General features: G+C 32.6%; 1 protein-coding gene across 1 annotated transcript in view; it reads left to right on the top strand.

Moving 5' to 3' along the window:
• Positions 1-21,710, top strand: part of LOC111426979 (Leucine-rich tendon-specific protein) — a 62,892-nt gene that overhangs the window by 12,053 nt on the left and 29,129 nt on the right. The gene's annotated exons all lie outside the window — the stretch shown is intronic.

Here is a 21,710-nt window from a genome sequence, read left to right as displayed (position 1 = left end):
TTGAAACTCCAAACTAGAATTTTGTATAAAATTCGATTTTAACACAGCACTTTGTCCAATTTTCTCAACGCACACAATTTCTATTCGTTTCCTCAGAAAACCTTCATTCCAACATTCCAAATACAACTTGCCATTCTAAAGCGCAAAACTTCTCTTTTTACAAAACTTATCTTTTATTCCTTAAAACTTCTCCGCATACGGTTAATTTTAAATTCCTTTTGAACATAAAAGCAAATTCAAATTTTAACCCATTCCTTATGAATACTATATAGTTTTAATTTTCTTACGGTTTCCATCGATTTCATGTTTTTTCATCCTTTTTTTTGGGGCGTCTTCAAATTTTAATTTGCCTCTCTACACTCCGGAAACTTCAATTATAATTTTGCCTCTTTAAAAAGTCTTCGCCGGTAGGTTCTAGACGCCGGTTGAAAACTTTTAATGCGCTTTTCAACGGAAAAACTTTTTTTCTTTCGTCTTTAGTTCTTTCAGCACCAGGTGGTGGTTGCAACATTATGTCGACACGTGCGTCAAATTCACATTGTTATTGCAGTTTCGAAAAGAAATGTACTTGAGGTACTGAAATTGCGTTATATTTATAGGAAAAACGTGATTCTTATATTTTTTTTTACTTTTTTAGTTAATAAATAGAAAGTGGGGAAAAATGGGGTATTGTTTTTGTTCGTTATCGGTTTTGGAGTATTTCCGGGAAATGGAAATGAAGATAAAATGAGAAAATTACAAATTAAACCGACCGGAAATGAATAATTTCAATTCAAACAATAAGTTTGAATAGACAATAAAGTTTCCGTTTCCACTTTTTACATTAAATACCGATTTTATTTGTGATCGGTACACTCCTTGATGTATTCATCGAACTCTACCGCCGCATTTTGGGGCCGCAGACTTAAAACCGTCGGAGCTGCCTTTAGACGTGCCGTAAATCGACGAGATTTACAGGGGCGTTTGTCTCCCGAAGGTTTTCAAATAAAACAACCCCCATGAAATCGACCCTTAAGACCATCTTCGGTTTTCTCAGCTTTTTAACACTCAGATTTCCTTCATCTAAAATGTTTTATCTCAGTTTGGCTAACTATTATTAACCACGATAAGAGAATGTTTCTAAGCTTGGGGTTATTATTGCTGTAGTTGTGGTTATGTTAGTCGTGAAGGTATCGTTTAAGTTAATTGTTATGAGAAAACTACAAACTAAGCAGTAAATTTGAGTTGATATGATGTTTAGTTGATGGGAATTTAGTGTTAAGTGGATGGATTGAAATCGATGAAATTTTAATCGTTTAAGGCTGGATACAGTGGATTTGGAGAACAATATAGTGGTCCCAATAGAGGTTGCGTGTCGAAGCTTAGCGAACCGAAATGGTCCGAAGCGAAATTGCTTCTCTCTCCTATACGCGTCGAGGGAATAACTGGGATTGGAATAACCCCCTGTTTGGGATTATAATTTCATCCTGTTGCAATATAATTTAATAAAGCATTCGAGATGGAAAACGTTTCGAATCGTTATCAATAAAAATTTCGATGCATTAAAAGATTGTCTTATCATCATCTATTCTAGTGATGGAACGGATAGTGATTTTGCGAAAAGCCGGATATTCGGCATCCCCTTCGGCCGGATATCCGGTTATTCGGCATATCTATCCGGCCATTATGGTTATAATTTCTGGTGCATTTTTGAAATAATACCCTACATTGCCACATTATTGCGATATTTGAATAAAAATGAAATTAATAAGACAGATGATTAAGATATGTCAACTTATTTGGAACCAAGATACAAAATGAACTTTTTTGATGATTATTTAACTAACGAAACAACTCTAAAAAGAGGATACTTTAATTAATAATTGACGATATTTCCACAAGAATCCTTCAAGAAATAAATTTTATAGCAAATTTTGAAAGTTATCGGTAAAAATTGCAACATCGAAAATTTTATCAAAACTTTAAATATTGTTTTCTCAAAAACTAAAAGTTTTTTTTCAAAACGGGTTGGTTCATTGGAAAGAGGATACTTTTATTTACACTTTGGGAAATGTTCATACTCATATTCCAAGAAATCGATTTGATACGAACTTTTAAAACTTAATTGGCGAAAATTGCAAAATTCGAAAAAATTGTCAATCATTTCAAAAATGTATTTCTCAAAAACTAAAAGCGATTTTTCAAAACGGCTTGATGCATTAAAAAGAGGATACTATAATTAATAATTGGCGATATTTCCACAAGGATCTTTCAAGAAATGAATTTTATAGCGAAATTTGAAAATTATCGATGAAAACTGCAACATCGAAAATTTATCAAAACTTCAAATATTGTTTTCTCAAAAACGAAAAGTTATTTTTCAAAACGTGTTGGTTCATTAGAAAGAGGACACATTTATTAACATTTTGGGAAATTTTCATACTCATATTTCAAGAAATGGATTTTATACGAATTTTTAAAACTTAATTGGCGAAAATTGCTAAATTCGAAAAAATTGTCGATCACTTAAAAAATTTATTTCTCAAAAATTAAAAGCGATTTTTCAAAACGGCTTGTTGCATTAAAAAGGGGATACTTTAATTAATAATTGGTGATATTTCCACAAGGATCCTTCAAGAAATTAATTTTATAGCGAATTTTGAAAATTATCGATGAAAATCAACATCAAAAATTTTATCAAAACTTCAAATATTGTTTTCTCAAAAACGAAAAGTTATTTTTCAAAACGTGTTGGTTCATTGGAAAGAGGACATTTTTATTAACATTTTGGGAAATTTTCATACTCATATTTCACGAAATGGATTTTAGACGAATTTTTAAAACGTAATCGGCGAAACTTACAAATTGCGAAAAAATTTTCGATCATTTCAAAAATTTATTTCTCAAAAACTAAAAGTGATTTTTCAAAACGGCTTTTTGCATTAAAAAGAAGATACTGTAATTAATAATTGGTGATATTTCTACAAGGATCCTTCAAGAAATTCATTTTTAACAAATTTTGAAAGTTATTGATGAAAATTCCAACATCGAAAATTTTATCAAAACTTCAAATATTGTTTTCTCAAAAACTAAAAATTATTTTTCAAAGCGGGTTGGTTCATGGGAAAGAGGACACTTTTATTAACATTTTGGGAAATTTTCATACTCATATTCCAAGAAATGGATTTTATACGAATTTTTAAAACTTAATCGGCGAAAATTGCAAAATTCGAAAAAATGTCGATCATTTCAAAAATTTATTTTTTATTTCTCAAAAACTAAAAGCGATTTTTCAAAACGGCTTGTTGCATTTAAAAAAGGATACTTTAATTAATAATTGGTGATATTTCCACAAGGATCCTTCAAGAAATTAATTTTATAGCGAGTTTTGAAAATTATCGATGAAAATTGCAACATCGAAAATTTTATCAAAACTTGAAATATTGTTTTCTCAAAAACGAAAAGTTATTTTTCAAAACGTGTTGGTTCATTGGAAAGAGGACACTTTTATTAACATTTTGGGAAATTTTCATACTCATATTTCAAGAAATGGATTTTAGACGAATTTTTAAAACTTAATCGGCGAAACTTAAAAAATTCGAAAAAATTTTCGATCATTTCAAAAATTTATTTCTCAAAAACTAAAAGTGATTTTTCAAAACGGCTTATTGCATTAAAAAGAGGATACTATAATTAAGAATTGGTGATATTTTCACAAAGATCCTTCAAGAAATGAATTTTATAGCGAAATTTGAAAATTATTGATGAAAATTGCAACATCGAAAATTTGATCAAAACTTCAAATATTGTTTTCTCAAAAACTAAAAGCTATTTTTCAAAACGTGTTGGTTCATTGGAAAGAGGACACCTTTATTATCATTTTGGAAAATTTTCGTACTCATATTCAAAGAAATTAATTTTATACGAATTTTTAAAACTTAATCGGCGAAAATTGCAAAATTCCAAAAATTGTCGGTCATTTCAAAAATGTATTTCTCAGAAACTAAAAGTGATTTTTCAAAACGGCTTTTTGCATTAAAAAGAAGATACTAAAGTGATAACAGCGACAGTTCTGTTAGTAATGAATGTGATGATGAATTACAAGCGAAGAGAAGAAAACTAGACGAAACTGCAACAAGATATTTTATTCAGAGTAATTCAAATTCGACCCCACCATTGGGATCTCAGAAACCATAAGCGATACAGAAATGGTTAAATGGGGCAAAGTTGCGTATCTTAAAGCTCATCATTTTTCAATAAAGATTTTGGATCTAGCCGTTTTAGTTTTTAAAATATGACCGAAAAACAAAAAATGACTTTTTCGTTTTTTGCCTATAACTCCTTTATTTTTCGTTTTTTCATGAATCTGAAAAAACATTCTTAAGGCAACTTTTTATGAAAAATGTCATGACACAACACTCCGCCGTTAATAGTTAAGAAGTTATAGGCAAAAACGAAAAAGCAATTTTTTTGTTTTTCAACCATATTTTAAAAACTAAAACGGCTAGATCCAAAAACTTACTTGAAAAATGGTGGGGATCGAATTTGAATTACCCTGTATATCGTATTGGGATTGTTACAATGAGGTTGCTAATGACAAACCTGATATAAATAAAGTTGTATATAATGAAAAGTCCTATTTGGGTTGAACTTGATTATTATCTGCAGTGTCCAACACCTAAAAGAGATACTAATTCCTATGAATGGTGGAGTACTAAGCCGGATTTTTGGTAACTATGCGGTATCCGGCCGGATTTTAAATAATGGCCGAATATCGGATAGTTGCCGGATATCCGTTCCACCACTGATCTATTCCATAAGTATGAAAGTTTTAGATCTTTCGTTCTCTTCTTAGTGTTCTGTACGTACATGTGTGTGTGCAAACAATACGGATTTATCGCGTTTCCTTAAGAGGATGGGCGAGTCGCCCGTGGGACCTGACTCCTGCGAGGTCACAGCTCCCCGGAGAGCATTCCCTCCTCTATTTGGACATGTCCTCGGTGGACAAGTCCGCGCCCGGTGCGTGAGCTGCGATAAGAATTGGTCGGAGTCGAGCTGTCTACGACGACAGATTGCAAAAGGAACGACCCGACAGAAAGAAACCCGAACGTTGGATTCGCAGAAAACCCCCCGGCCCAGACACCCAACAACACCTACCCAACAACTCAAAGACTAAGAAGGAATCGAGTGAGTGAAATTCGATGAATGGATATTATTCATAATCAAACTAACTTGATATGGAAAGTCGATTACGAATACTAAGAAAATGTCAAGTATGAATGAATAATTTTTTTTTGTTGGTTCGAATCAAAAAACGTTGTTCACACCGCAATATTAAAGTTTTACGTCTGCGGATAGCAATTCCGGAAATATATACGACGCAATTTTGCAGGGCGCGAGAAGCGCCTGCATTTACCGTGGTTTTAAATTTGCACCCAAGGGTTGCGAACTCAAAGGCTGCCTTCTGGTATCATAAATTTCAAAACACACTAAATCCTCTTCTATTTACCCACACTTAAGTCGCGTGCGGTTACGATGCTTAATTAAAAGCACCCGGACGACGTAATTAATGAGACGTCGACTACGTAACAGTCATAACAAGATAAATTTAGATACGAGACAAAATTTACATTAAAATAGTTGGTTAAAATACTTAGTTAATTGTTGGTAAAGAAAGGAGTAAAATGCATGGTTTTACGTGATTTAAATGTTAGTTCTGGTAATTTCTGGTTACGTTGTGTGTGTGCTACTGTGTTCGTTGACACCGTTTTCTTTAAACCCGTTTTGGTGAAAACTACTATCTGGCATAATCTCCATTACGACTTGTTTCCATGAATGGGATTTTAAAACGGTTTTCCGTGTAAATAACACACATTTCCTAACGGATTTCTCTTATTTAAAACTAAATCTAATAAATGAAATAATCAAGTAAACTTTAATGTTACGTAACAATTCTATTTTTTCATCATGTAAAAGGTAAAGTTTGAGAAAAATATTACCCATTTAGAAGGAGTTATCAAATAGATTTTTTTGCTTACACATTGAGAGAGATTTTTAGCTATAAACTTCATGTAATAAATGCCAGATAATAAATAACCCATCATTATACCCCCAGAATCTTTTTATTACATCGTAACTTCCCAATCTTTAGAGTGGGTCAGATTTAAAATATTGCATTTATTTAGAATGAAGGATTTCAAATTTATATGCTTTTATATTTTTCACTTACTAAATAAACATTACCATCTTTATTAATCATCATGCATTGTTTTGCTAAATGATTAGAAGTAACACCAATTGCTAATCCAGAAGCCAAGAAAATTACTTCTGCATTAATAGAAAGCATGATGTTCCGACATGGAGTCTATTAGGCTAAAAAATGATCTTGGTATTCTTATTTTTTGCCAATATGTTGAAAAGATTGAGATAAAAAGATTCAACTTTGTATGATATCTTAGAGAATCATCTCTCACCTATTGAGTTGTTTCTTGATAAATAACAAGAAATTGACTAATGGTTACTAAAATGAGTTTGTAATTTGCAAGTAAGTGTAAGAATAAGAATAGATGGTTTTAAAAGTATGGAGAAAAATCTTGTTTGGTTATAACTGCTTCAAAATTAATTTCAGAAGAATTTTGTGATTAAACAACGAAATGCATTTCCACATTTAAACAAGGAATATTTTTAGATCGAGCCTAAATCTGAGAAATCTACCAATGACCCTTAATCAATTACCTCTTGGCATTACCAAATATCAATGTCTTCTTGTTCGCTTGATGTAAAACTTTATATGTTTTTGTGGAGTCCTAACATATCGTGCTCAAACACTAAAAGAGCTCAAGGAGGAGACCATTAAACTTGTGAATCAATTTTGGTACATACACATAAAAGAGAAAGTATAGAAATGGTTTGCGATTTGCCAAAATTGAAAAAAGAAATGTTACATTAAGCTTGTTAATTCCTAGTTGTTACATTTTTGTTAATTTGGTTAATACCTTTAAGAAAGTTTCTTTTACAAAGAGACTAATTGTTTACAACGAATTCATTGGCAATAGCCGTGCGGTTGCAAACGCTCGACTGTTGTAGTACGTCAGAAACTGTTTGTAGAGAAGAAATCAGTTTGTAATATTTCATCACCGAGGCAGCAGTGTTTTCGTGGTACGATACAGAAATGGAAGCAGAAAAGCACTTCATTTGATATTTTCTCTGACCGAGATGAAAAAAATTTTCAAAAAAATGATGGCCAATAGATGTCTTTGCAAAACGAAACAAGTTTCGACATTTTTTCGCATTAACATCAATTAGTTCAATTTTGTATTCGCTCTGATTGAGTATGACCTGAAATAAACAATCATGTAGACTAGTTACAAACCCCAAGAAGAGCAAAAGAGAAGCTAGGACAGGACACTAAGCATATATTTTTACTTCAATTTGCACATTTGACATTGAATTTTATCTGAAAATGAAATAAATGGGTTCGGATTGGATGAAATAGGTAGGGTAATATCATCTTGTATAGACCGTCTATGGACAAGTTCGAAAAAACTTTTTGTGGAAGAAGATTACTCGTGGTTTTATATATCAATAGTTAGTATCTCCGAAAATTTTCAAAAAAGGTGGAAAAAGCAATAAAAAGCTAAAGAATAGCAAAACTTATTAAACATTCTTGAATGTAATAATGTAAATGATTTCTTTCATATACAGAAACAAAATTTATACTTATGCAGCATCAGAATCATAGTCGTTATCAGTATCACAATGTTTGCATGTGAAGTAACTTTTATCCACCTTCATCAATGGCTTCAACTAATAGATGCAACGAATGATTATCGAGCAGGAGAAGAGTGCTTCATAAATTTCAAAAATTCCTCTTGTGTCATCCAACCAAATCAATCCATTGGCAAATCCAACAGCACCATGAGTAGCATCATCCCTGATACCTTGAGGCATTCTAACTTTGTTGAACAAGAAGAAAGGTGGCATCGAATTCCTACTAGCACTGATAGCGAAAGCCATGATGATTATGCTACCACGCTCAGTAGCTGTTAATTTTCCAACACGTCTGGCTTCTTTCAATAAAAGATAGGTTAAACCAGTTTAACGTCAATTTATATCCATAAAAATGGTAATTTAGCATTAAGAATAAAAACATAGGCGATCCACTCAAGGTTACAAAATATGGTTCACTGAAGGTAACAAATACATTTTTAAGAAAGCCACGGCATTCTTTTCCTAAATCAGAATTATTACATTATACAAATCTTTCAGGCGATCCACTCAAGGTGATATTACCCTGTTATAAACATGAGATGTGTTCGTATTAGTTTGGAAAGAACAGTTGGATTCAGTTCCATCAATTCCTAGCCACTAAACCAAAATCGCCATACTTCATTCCATCGACGCTATCTCAAGATATCGAATTTTGTATGTTGTCGAAACATACAAAATTGAGCAGCCTCGCGTATCATTGTAACCTTGTAGCACTGTTACGCTCAATAATGTCTAAAATTTCGGTCATTTATGAGTCTTTTATTTAATTGAGATATACGTTTATCTTCTAGTGATAAAGATTTAACTCCAATAATTTATTGTCACCATCAATTTTATGCGTAACAATGTTAGCATCTTCGACAGAACTAATGTCCAATGCAATTTCTTTCCACACATTGTTCCTTTTTATTTTGATCTTTATAATCCTTATTCCTTAGATTATAGAAGCAAGGGTGCCAGAAAATTGTAACAATACGTGCTTTTCTCATCCTGTAGCAGCGAATCTGGTTGCTCGATTGATATTTTTGCATGCGCGTTCAATAATTCAATAGAAATCAATAACTGGCACAAAATCTGACATTGCAACACGCTTCCGATAATTCTTCTAAAGCAGATTCCCTCATTTTCGTATCCACATAATCTTTTAGTTTTATATTCGGTAAAATCGGAAAATTTTCGTCAATTATTGGCGCCTTAGACTGAAAAACCATGACAACCAGGCTAGCTAGGCATGTTTAATCATGCGAGATTTTTACTCGCCAACTATCTGACTAGCCCGATAGCAAAGCAAGCTTGTAAACTACCTCCGTGTAATCGACCCTTAAGGGTATACTGGGGCTAGATCAACGTCCAGCATTATTATTGAAATTAGACAGTTATGCATTGCTCGGAGCCAATCACGTTCAATTATTTGCAGAAATATGTTGTGAAGCTTTCTCTTCAGACTTTTTGAAGAACTCATTGTTTTTCTCCTACTATTTCGACATTATACAATTGACAATAGTGTTTAAGTATCGATTTCTAAAACTGTATAAAGACTACCTATATAACAATGTAATGCTGAATAACAATGAAAACTAGAACTGACGAACTTTAACCATGAGTCTGAAGACGCACGGCTAAACCCGAAACTTTCTAGTTCTAGTTCTAGTGTTAGTTCTAGTTTTAGTTCAATTAAAAATATGCAACAATCTGAATGACAATTAAAACTAGAACTAACACTAGCATTAGAACTAATACTAGATCTAGAACTAGAAAGTTTCGGGTTTAGTCGTGCGTCTTCAGACACGATGTCCGTTATATCGAGGTTTTACTGTAAATCTATACCAACTTAGCAACAAATAAAGTCACTTAAAAAATCTTCCCACCGATAAATAAGGATAGGTTAAAAGGTTAAAAAAAATTGTTCAAGTAAATAAAAATCGTTGTTGTCAATTTAAAATAACCGAGAAAACTAATGTACTGGTTTTCTTATAACATCAAACGTTAGCTTCTTTTGGCCGTCTAAAAGATGTCGCCGTCGTCAGTAAGAGAATCCGGACTCCGTTTATGTTCTTTTTTATAAAGATTCAACCGCGAGTTGCTTGAATCTCTTCCCTTCACAAAATTTATAGTATTCCCTTTAACCGTGACGAAAGATTTACTGCGATCTCCGTTTGAGATACGACGATCGCCGGAGATATGATGCGATCACCGTACGGTTTTTAAGAGAACGTTAACGGCCGCGATAACATCGATCGAATCGCTTTTTAAGAAAAAATTCTGATACGGTCCTGATCAAAAAAAAATTTTTTTTTTAATTTATTTTTCTCGATGACGAACCTGCGAAACGACATCGATATTTGAAATGTTAAGATCTCAAACATGCATTATTCCACTCATAAAAGACTCAATGAACATTTCATTTTGAGAAGTCGGACGTTTTGACGTTGATTTTATGGTTAGATCTTTTTTATTTCTTGTTTGTTCGGTGAAAAAGTAGGGTTAAACGGAAGAGGGAAAAAAAGTGTAGTCGTTTGAGAGGTTTTTCGAAAGAAAGTTTTCCGGGAAAGTGGGTCGATGTGAAGTGCAAAGGTGGATGAAATTTTTTTCAAGCTGTAAAAAGTCGTGTATATTTCATGTCTTCTTTTACTATGGTCGAAAGGATCTTGTTGGTTGTAAACTGGAAAGTTCTATGAAAGGGTTTTATCGATCCTGGTTACTCTTTGACGAAAAACCTCTTTTAGTAGTAAATAGAAACTAATCCAAATGAAATTTCTTTTTAATCTGAATTTAAGTTAACTTTTTTTATTGCTACACTAGTTGTTGGTTTAACCGATTTTAGTCAGATTTATTCGTTTCAAACAAAAGGAAATAATAGATTTCTTTTATCGGCGCCTTTTCAATAATTTTTTACTCTTCTTCTCAGGAGTGCTTCGTTACGAAGAGAAATCCGCAGCATTATATCGATTCATTCGTGTGTGCTCGCCGTTCCCGGCCCCGAAGCGTATATATGAATTATAGATTATGTATTGTGTCCCGAAAAGGGAAAGGTACGCAGCGGAATCGTCGCAAAAACGTTACGATGCTCCCCGCGATTTATAGGCACTGAACTTAATTTAGAGCTACTGAAAATATTTCTCTTTAAAACGACCGATTTTAACATACTTTTCCAAAAAACCAAGTTTCCATTTCTTTTTAGAATATGAAGCTTAAATTAAAGAATAAAAATACGGTTGTCACTATATAAGTTGTTTAGAGATCCACGTTGCAGTCAATGTGCAAAGTGTTGTTGCAGCGAAAAGAAGTTCTTTTATTCTAAAGTTTTTATGTTGACATGAACTTTGGAAGTGCTAAATAATAGATCCAATATGAAAGCACAAGAAACGTTGTCTGATAGTTTGACTATTTGACAAATGGCAACAAGAAGAAGGTAATAAAGCCGGAAGTGATCTGAGCGATGAAAAAATTGAAGTGGATCGTTTTGACAACGCATCTGAAGAGAATATTTCAGAAGATGAAGAAAGCAGTCAGACATGTACTGAAGATTTTTATGTTGGAAAAGACGGTATTATTATATTCAAAACGCTACAGAAGTATATAGCAAGAACTTTAGCTTGAAAAATGGTTATGTTCGAGCTGAGAGGCAACTTAATGTGGCCATACTTACTTGGATACCACTGTCTTTGAAGCATCGGTGTACCAGGCAAAAACTCCTCTTTTGAGTTGAGACTCACCCTTCCTCCAGTCATCTCTGTTTCTAAATATGGCCTTATACGGCTGGTCGAAATTATATTCTGTCGGTTTATGATCCATTTTAATTTCAATCAAGTGGTTTAGACATGGGTTCTTGAGGATTTTGAGGTGTCCTCTAAGATTACACTGCATCAACTTGAGTAAAGAGCATGTTTTCAGTGATAAAGCACTTAAAGCTTTTGTATGTTGGATGTGGTGCGAGACCGAGTAGGGCTTCAAGAGCGGTCATCGGATAAGATCTCATTGCACCCGTTATATTAAGATATACTAACCTTTCTGTGTCAGTGAGGCATACGCGGCCATGGGTCTAATTATTGCCAAATTATTGCCATTCGTGGTTTAAGTCCCCAGTTCCTTCCAAGGAGCCTGGAGCAGATCTGATTAACCATTATGACCTTTTTCCTCATCTTGACTATTTGGGAGTTCCAGTTTAATGTATTGTCCAGTATTACCTCTAAGTATTTGACTTCTGTGTTGAGATTAATAGTTCTGCCATCAATGGAATGTGCTCTCAGTTGTAGGGCTGCTAGTATTATGAGTCGTGATAGACTTTTGCTACTACTGAACTATTATGACTGCCTTTTTCTAACAATGAAGGTGATAATGTGACACCAGTGATCGATTATTTAAAGTTTATAAAAAACTTATACTTATTAATAAGAATTTCCAGATTGTACTGATACCTGGAAAGAAACTAGTCATTGATGAATCAATGGTTCTGTATAGGGGTCGTTTACGATTTCGTCAATATATTCGTAACAAAAGACACAGATATGGTATAAAGCTCTATAAACTAGTGGACACAGGAATTAGTATCTCTTTTAGGTGTTGGACTCTGCAGATAATAATCAAGTTCAACCTCAAAAGGACTTTTTTCATTGAATACCACTTTATTTATATCAGGTTTGTCATTAGCAACCTTATTGTAACAATCCCAATACGATAATCAATTGTAATTCATCATCACATTGATTACTGACAGAACTATCGCTGTTATCACTTTCGATTATTAATTAAAGTATCCTAATTTTAATGCAAAAAGCCGTTTTGAAAAATCACTTTTAGTTCTTGAAAAATACATTTTTGAAATAATCGACAAATTTTTCGAATTTTGCAATTTTCGCCGATTAAGTTTTAAACATTCGTATAAAATCCATTTCTCGGAATATGAGTATGGAAATTTCCCAAAGTGTTAATAAAAGTATCCTCTTTCCAATGAACCAACCCGTTTTGAAAAATAACTTTTAGTTTTTGAGAAAACAATATTTGAAGTTTTGATAAAATTTTCGATGTTGTAATTTTCATCTATAACTTTTAAAATTTGCTATAAAATTCATTTCTTGAAGGATTCTTATGGAAATATCAGCAATTATTATTTACAGTATCCTCTTTTTAATGCAACAAGCCGTTTTGAATAATCACTTTTAGTTTTTGAGAAATAAGTTTTTCAAATGATCGATAATTTTTTCGAATTTTGCAGTTTTCGCCGATTAAGTTTTAAAAATTCGTATAAAATCCATTTCTTGGAATATGAGTATGGAAATTTCCCAAAGTGTTAATAAAAGTATCCTCTTTCCAATGAACCAACCCGTTTTGAAAAATAACTTTTAGTTTTTGAGAAAACAATATTTGAAGTTTTGATAAAATTTTCGATGTTGCAATTTTCATCTATAACTTTTAAAATTTGCTATAAAATTCATTTCTTGAAGGCTTCTTATGGAAATATCAGCAATTATTATTTACAGTATCCTCTTTTTAATGCAACAAGCCGTTTTGAATAATCACTTTTAGTTTTTGAGAAATAAATTTTTCAAATGATCGCAAATTTTTTCGAATTTTACAGTTTTCGCCGATTAAGTTTTAAAAATTCGTATAAAATCCATTTCTTGGAATATGAGTATGGAAATTTCCCAAAGTGTTAATAAAAGTATCCTCTTTCCAATGAACCAACCCGTTTTGAAAAATAACTTTTAGTTTTTTAGAAAACAATATTTGAAGTTTTGATAAAATTTTCGATGTTGCAATTTTCATCTATAACTTTTAAAATTTGCTATAAAATTCATTTCTTGAAGGATTCTTATGGAAATATCAGCAATTATTATTTACAGTATCCTCTTTTTAATGCAAAAAGCCGTTTTGAATAATCACTTTTAGTTTTTGAGAAATAAATTTTTCAAATGATCGATAATTTTTTCGAATTGTGCAGTTTTCGCCGATTAAGTTTTAAAAATTCGTATATAATCCATTTCTTGGAATATGAGTATGGAAATTTCCCAAAGTGTTAATAAAAGTATCCTCTTTCCAACGAACCAACCCGTTTTGAAAAATAACTTTTAGTTTTTAAGAAAACAATATTTGAAGTTTTGATAAAATTTTCGATGTTGCAATTTTCATCTATAACTTTTAAAATTTGCTATAAAATTCATTTCTTGAAGGATTCTTATGGAAATATCAGCAATTATTATTTACAGTATCCTCTTTTTAATGCAACAAGCCGTTTTGAATCATCACTTTTAGTTTTTGAGAAATAAATTTTTCAAATGATCGATAATTTTAACGAATTTTGCAGTTTTCGCCGATTAAGTTTTAAAAATTCGTATAAAATCGATTTCTTGGAATATGAATATGAAGTGTTAATAAAAGTGTCCTCTTTCCAATGAATCAACCCGTTTTGAAATATAACTTTTAGTTTTTGAGAAAACAATACTTGAAGTTTTGATAAAATTTTCGATGTTGCAGTTTTCGTCGATAACTTTCAAAATTCGCTATAAAATTCATTTCTTGTAGGATGCTTGTGGAAATATCGCCAATTATTAATTAAAGTATCTCTTTTTAGTGTTGCTTCGTTAGTTAAATCAGTATCAAAAAAGTTCATTTTGTATCTTGGATCCAAATAAGTTGACATATCTTATCAGCTTGCTTATTAATTTATAATTAATAATGTGGCAATATAGAGTATCACTTCAGAAATGCACCATAAATTATAACCATAATGGCCAGATAACCGGATTTTCGCAAAATCACTATCCATAACAAAGCTAAATATTACAAAAGCTTGTAAATTTTTGTATTGACATAGTAAGACGTATAGGTAAGAAAGCTAACGTGTTAACTAACTTCCACTTAATTAACTGCCAGTTAACTAGCTACTAGTTAACTCAACAAAGCCTTCTCCACCAGAATTTGACAAAAACAATTTAGTTGACAATTACACAGTAATTAGTTATCAAAAATATGTATGTATAAAAGCATCAGGTAAATTGAAAATAATTTTTTAAATCATTTTTTATTTATCGGTTAAAACTGCCAAGAAGTTTCAAAATATCCGTGTTCGTTTTAAAAATAAGAATGTAAATTAAATTAAACACATTTCAATATAAATTAATAAGTTTAATCTGACATGTTGGTAAATATAACCGAAATGATTTCAAAATGCAAACTGTCAATTAAATTCTTATCGAGTTTCCTCCAACTGATAAACAGAAATTATTAGAAAGTTGTTAAAAAATTAACAAATACAAACGACAGGTGTTCAAAGATCTTTCCAAATCGACCAGATTGCCTATATTTTTTTCTACGTTTTCTAACGGATATTCACGTGGGCGTTTAATGAACGAAACGAAACGATTCCGGATAAATTACGTGGGCACATAACTAGGAGAAAAAATATGCACGTGTATTTGAAGGTAAATATTTCATTATTCTTCCTTAAAAATTAATTAGTTCTCGTAAAATTATTTCTAAAAGTAGAGATAATTATTAATTATTATTAATATAATTTTAATAATATTATTATATATTATTAATAATATATATTATTATTAATTATAAGGTAGCAACACAAAAAACTCGTTCTGATGAAAGAATAATGAAAATAACAAATCATTTTAATGTAACTAAAAAGGAAGATAACATAACAAGCAATTCTTGAAATTAATGGGACAGCGTAGTTGCAATAAGTCTTTTTCAGAGAGCCCATTTCCCAAAGATGTCGTATTTAATGGTTAAAACGGGGATGGAATTACCTCGAAATATAGTATATCAGTATCAGATAATACAAAGAAACTCTATTTCTTTTTTTTATTTTTTTAATTTATATTTTAACGAAGACGAATGGTCTTATTTAAGATTGTTCTTTATTGCTTGGAATAAAGTGAAAACGAAACGGAAACGTGACAAATATCGCAACAGAAAAGTCACCTTAAATTAAATACGATAAATCTCTTTATCGCGATAAGAAACTTTTATATAAGTATTATTAATCCCTATTCAAGAATGTTGGGTGTCTTTTTAATTGTTATAAATCTGTATATATCGCGTTTTTAATATAAAAGCCAACTCATCCATTTTTTTTTTTTATTTTGGTGGTGGAGCCGAATTGAGAAATTTAAGCTATTTAAAAAAATACAATGAAAAAAGGTACAAAATGAAAATTTATTGCACGTTTCTGGTTATCCCCCTCGGGGAAACCCAACGTTGGGGACTCTATTAACTTGAGATTAAAGTCTAATATCCCTTAAAATTTATTTGAAGACTTTAAACACCACCTCTGAAAATTGGGGAAGAAATTGTGTTATTAAAAGAATTTATGAGGTCAACAAAAATTTTTTTGACAATTATTCTATATTGGTTGTAAAAAATTATTACTACTATTTAAACAACTTCAATAATAATCATTGAATGTAAATCTTAATATGTTTTTACATTTTTTGCTTTTGCATTCCTTGCAGTTTGAGACATCGGTATGTTATTTTTTTTCCTGTACTTTCAATTGCAATTTTTACACTATTTGGTATTTCCTTTCTATCTTCTTGGATATTTCATGCTCACATGACATAACTAATTCCTGTAATAACATTTTCCTTCGTCTTTTGGTAGAAACATATCCAGCCCAATCAGAACTTTCTTTGTTCCAAATTACAATGTATGCCGTAATGTCCAAATAACTCATAAACAATGTAAATGATCATCTTCTAGTAGCTCTGCAACTATATTCTCGAATGAGTTTGTCCAAGACGTCAACTTCACTCTTTATTTGGTTGTATTCCAAGACAATTACTTATTTCGCAGTTACTTTATTTCATGTGGATGGTGCATAAATGACCACAATCATAAATGCCCCGACATATAAAAGTACCGATAAGTTACCTAATGTATAAAAACATAAACTAATTGCGCATCGCATGAGAATAATAATACTAAAGAATATATGAATGAACAACTGAATGCCAGAAACCTGGTTGTCCTCGCCAACCAATAACTCCATCTAAAAACACCACGCCAGTGATTTTGCTGCCCCAAGCGACATTGGCACAAATGTTGCTTGGTATACATGAAGCTGCGCATTCATCCTCCAGCCTTTAACGTTCACTGCTGAACTCATTCTTGTTTAGTTCTCTATATCCTGCGCGCTTTGTATGCAATTTATCGTTATTCTCTCTCCATTCTAAGTCTCCACTTGAGCAGTCTCTCTGCCCATCTTCCATCATTCAAACGGCCCACGTGCTCTGTTCAAATCCGTTTGAGTTCTGGAAATCAGGTAATCAGATCAGTTACTAAGAAGAAGGGCGGATTCTTCTTAGATCCTCGTTAGTCACTCGGTCGCGAAGCGAAACACAACCCGAAGTTATTTAGATTGTTGCAACTGGTAATATGCATTGGTCAAATGTCTTGCGTTTTAGATAAATTGGCAAATTACTTTTGAAGAAATCCTCCAACTTGCCATAGACTGCCAATGCAAGATTTATTCTTCTCTTCAATTCGCATGTCTGATTGTCTCTCGAAATCTTTATTTCGTGCCCAAGGTATATGTAGTTTTCTACTAATTACACCTCATTATGTACAATGCTGATGTTTTCACTACTAACTAGGTTCGTTATGTATTTTGTTACGGTCATGCAGCATTATATCTATCTCATCATGTTTTCCAGAGAACAAAACTACATTGTCTACGAACTTTAAATTTTTTAACTCTGCCCGTCTATCTTTTCTCCCAATCGAGTTTTTTACATGCATATTCCAGTATTGTGCTAAAGAGTTTAGGTGATGACGCATCAGCCTGTCGTACTTATGCAGTTTTACTGACATGGTCGCATTTTTGTATACATTGTGAATTAGCTTCAAATATCTATAGTAGATGCGGCATGCTTGAAGTGCGTCCAAATTAACAAACTTTACTCTATCGAATGCTTTAGTTTTTCGTCCGTTCGAAATCACCTACAATATCTTGCTTGTTCTATTAGTTGGTAGAAGTCGAATATATTTTCAAGTCTAGTCTTCTTATGAGGAGGTTATATTAGTGACTAAAAAGAGTTATTAGTCTATAATTTTCTAATTAGTGAAGGTTTCCTTTCTTGTATGACCTCAGCTATTTGCCATCTGTTTGATACTGTTAGTAAGGCACATACTGAACAGGTCCTTTATATATATGTATGTATGTATGTATGCTCCTCCAATATTTATTGCAGTCGCTTGGAGATTTGTTATTAGTTTTTATTAAGGTTAAAGTTATTCCATCTACTGTGATATCTGGTAGTGTTTCTAATCTTTGCTGCCAATGCTCTTTTTGATTAAGAATTTCTGGATCCTCTTTTCCTATGATATTTTCTTCGTTTTGGCTAGTGAACAACAGTTTGTCGAAGCTACCTTAACCGTTTGTAAAGCAAAGGGTCTTGAAATACCTCTGTCGAAAAGTTCCAAACAGCGCAGCCACACTTTCTCTAAGTGAGTATGAAAAGATTCAAGCAACGCTATAGCGCTTGCCTTAAGTCGGCGATAGTATTGTTCACATAGTCACAAAATACCCAGACAGAACACTGGAGGTATTCCGCCAAAACTGAGTTTTCTGGCGACGCAATCTTATAAGTTGGTGTTAAAGTTAAAAATAAATTTTCCCAAATTGTTAAATTGTAATTGTTAAAACTTTAAATGAAAACATATATACAATTTGTCTATTATTTCACGAAAAAGAAACGTGTTTTGAAATACGCACATTTAACGTTAAAACCTATACGATGGCGGAGGTCAGTACTCCACAAATTTGAACCCTTGAACATCAAAGTAAAAATCTAATGGTGTGCTATGTGTATAAAAGGCGCGATGTTGCAGAAACGAATGTCAAACTACTTCCCATACTGCTCAACTCATCAACTCTTCAATCATCAGTCTTTAACTGTGGGGATCATGACCTTCTTATATCCGTACGAAACAATCCTGGATGTTCGAAATACTATTTCATTTGGAATCGTATTTGGAATCGTACACAGGGAAAGGATCTTGTCAACAAAACCGTGTCCAGTCTCGCAGTGATTTCCAGAGAAAACATACCATCTAGTAGCTCCTGATCTCGCTCAAAGACTTTTTCCAAAGTAGGTGAATCTTCTAAACGAAGGAAAGTAGCACCATTACTAGTTGGAGTGAGCTTAACCGTGAAGGCAAAAGAAATACTGCTACTGTTGTTAAGCATGTGTTAAATTTATCACCCAAGCTTCTAAAATAAAACGACGTATTTCATCACTAGAAGAAAATCGTTAAAAAAGTGTTATCCAGGAATTACAATAACTGAGCATTCTGCTCAAGTCTCTTTACAATCTATTGTAACACACACAGCCAAGAGGCTGTTTGATGCCAAAAAAGCAGTTTTTTCACTTGTCGCCGATGAAGACAATCATTTTTAAGTAAATGGGGATGAGATGTGTGAGGTGTATCTGGATAAAGTCGTCACAAACAAAAATAAAATTTTATTGAAGATGGCGATGACCAATACTTATTTGCAGTATGCATGGTGCCACTGAAAATTTGTAGCAAAGATGTTGTGTTTTGGCAAAATCCCTTGCCATCATCAACAAAGTACTCTAGACCAATTAAATTAGTAGGTACAGAGGAATGAAATTAAAGAATTAGTTCAAATTGAGGTAGAAAGTATTGAAAAACAAATAAAGGAGTTGACACCTCTAGAGATGATTTGAGATTACTACTTTGACACAAAATCTGAACAGCGCGACCGCGTTGCTTTGATTCAAACAGTTTTGTTATTGACTTTGATTATTTGCCTTTCCCCTTTTCCAAATTTCTTCGTAGCACTTTCATAGTTCTATTGTTTTTAATAGTCTGTTGTATTTGTTCTTGATTGTATTTTCGAATGTCATGTCTAACGACTTTGGATATTTGCTTATTTATTTCTCGCATTTCATCCACTCTAGTGTGGTCTCCTTCTTTTCTGTATCATTTGCTTGGTGCTTTCTCTAAGTTTCCCATCTTTGCGAGATTTGTGACAGAATTTGTTTAGATCCTCTATCAAGGTAATTGTTATCTTATCATTCAAGTCATTCATGTTATCTTCCATGTTTGATTCATTTAGACTGTAAGCAATAAAACTTTAGAAGCTCTCCACATTTACGGATTTTCCCCATGCTCTGCGCTCGTTATATTTTGTTATTAACCTGTAAGGTGACGTCCTACAGTATGCGACTTTTGCCAGTTATTACAAAAACTATTTCATTCTTTCTGTTACCATCAGCGCTTTGCCATGGCCATGCACCTAAAGTCTTTTTAAAAGACTATTCATCTAAAAAAGATCGTTTTTTGACAAGAACCTTAAAAGTATCTCGCCACAATAGATGCTGCCGTGTGAGCTCAAATAGTAGTCCATCAGTGGCAGTTTCGATGTCATCATAAAGTAGGTCCACATCCGCATCATCGTAGTCTGTTGCTGATACATAGAACTATATAGTTTAAATGTGCTACTGGCATTCAATTTGTAAAATATGGTAGCACTTATTCTCCAGCCAAAGTCCTCAGATCAACATCATATATATCACATGCTTGGGTACGATGCTCCTACTGCGGGTTTTTCTCAAACCATAATGAGACATAATATTTAGCAGTTGTGCAGAAAAAGTATTTTCACTTCTATCTCCAGGATGAGTATAAAAGTCAAATAGATTAAAAAATTATCAACCTCGGAGAACTTATGATCAATACTTTTACTTTAACCTTGTATTTATCTTCCAACTTTTCCTTCTGGAATCTTCCAAATGCAGCCAATGTAGCCTAATGACATTAATTAGTATAGACAGATATTTCTTCTTTAAAATTTTAGTTCTGAAACGGCTTAATATGGTTCATAACAGAGTTGACATCTCCACTCATAACACTGGATGTTTGCGCTGTTTCAAATTCTTGTATCATAGTTTATTTTTGAAAGATTTTTTTTATTTCCTACATTGTGGTAATTACAAAAATGTATAAAATATAATTAGTATTAATAAATCCAAAATCAATAAAACATTTCATTAAATAAAAAAATTTAGTCTTCATCATCTTGAAAAGAATATAAGAACTACTTGATATTATGACTTGAATGGTTTTTCGGTAGATGGATATAAAAAAATTTATAAATTTTAAAGATGCGGCTTATTTATGTGACCATTGTCTCGCGCTCTAAGACGCTATATGACACATGTTTCATCTGTCCATTTACATCTGTTCTGTCGCTGGTCCGCGAAAAAAAAAACTTCTACCGGACGTTGAAAGAAACAGAAAGAGAGAGGGAGAGAGATTGAAAGGGAAACCGTGCCAAAGAAGTTTAAGAAGCCGAACGCGCCTTCTATATTGTAAAGTTGTAGACAGATGTCGCAAGAAGTTGATGCCGGTTTTCCTTCGAACACAACGTCACGTGGGCGGCCTCAAATCACACTTCTTTACTCATTTTGTAAATTAATTCATTATTTACGAAATCAAGAGAATCCATTTTTTTGTGTTTATCCAAAACAGAAAGTATGTTGTTAGTAAGGATTTACTCTCGAAAATTTTTCCCTTGGGGGAAAGTTGCTGTTATCAACCCCAAGGGACACCCTAACGTTTCCTCATTTCACGCTGTAGAGGGCTAAATTTCGCTTCCGAGGAAAATTCGTTTTTCCCTTTATTTCCAGAAAAAAAGGTTACCATCTACTTATGCTAAAGAGTATCCACTTACGTAGTAATCTACATATACGACCATCACACTTTTGTAGAACATTTTGCAGGTTAAGGTTGGCATATTTATGAACAAAAGTATTTCATTATTATTGAACTTCCGTTTCCTTTCCGGATAAAGATACTTTACCTCATCATTATTACTAATTAACGTCGCCGCGACGAACGAAAAATTATCATATGCATGAACTTCGTTCGGAAGAACAATGAGGAATCGTTAAAGAACCAACCGCCCCTCGCCAACGGAAGAA

This window comes from Onthophagus taurus, chromosome 7 (assembly GCF_036711975.1).
Source record: "Onthophagus taurus isolate NC chromosome 7, IU_Otau_3.0, whole genome shotgun sequence".
NCBI classification, from domain to species: domain Eukaryota; kingdom Metazoa; phylum Arthropoda; class Insecta; order Coleoptera; family Scarabaeidae; genus Onthophagus; species Onthophagus taurus.
The sequence above is the reverse complement of the archived record's forward strand: the minus strand, read 5'-3'. Positions and strand labels throughout refer to the sequence as shown.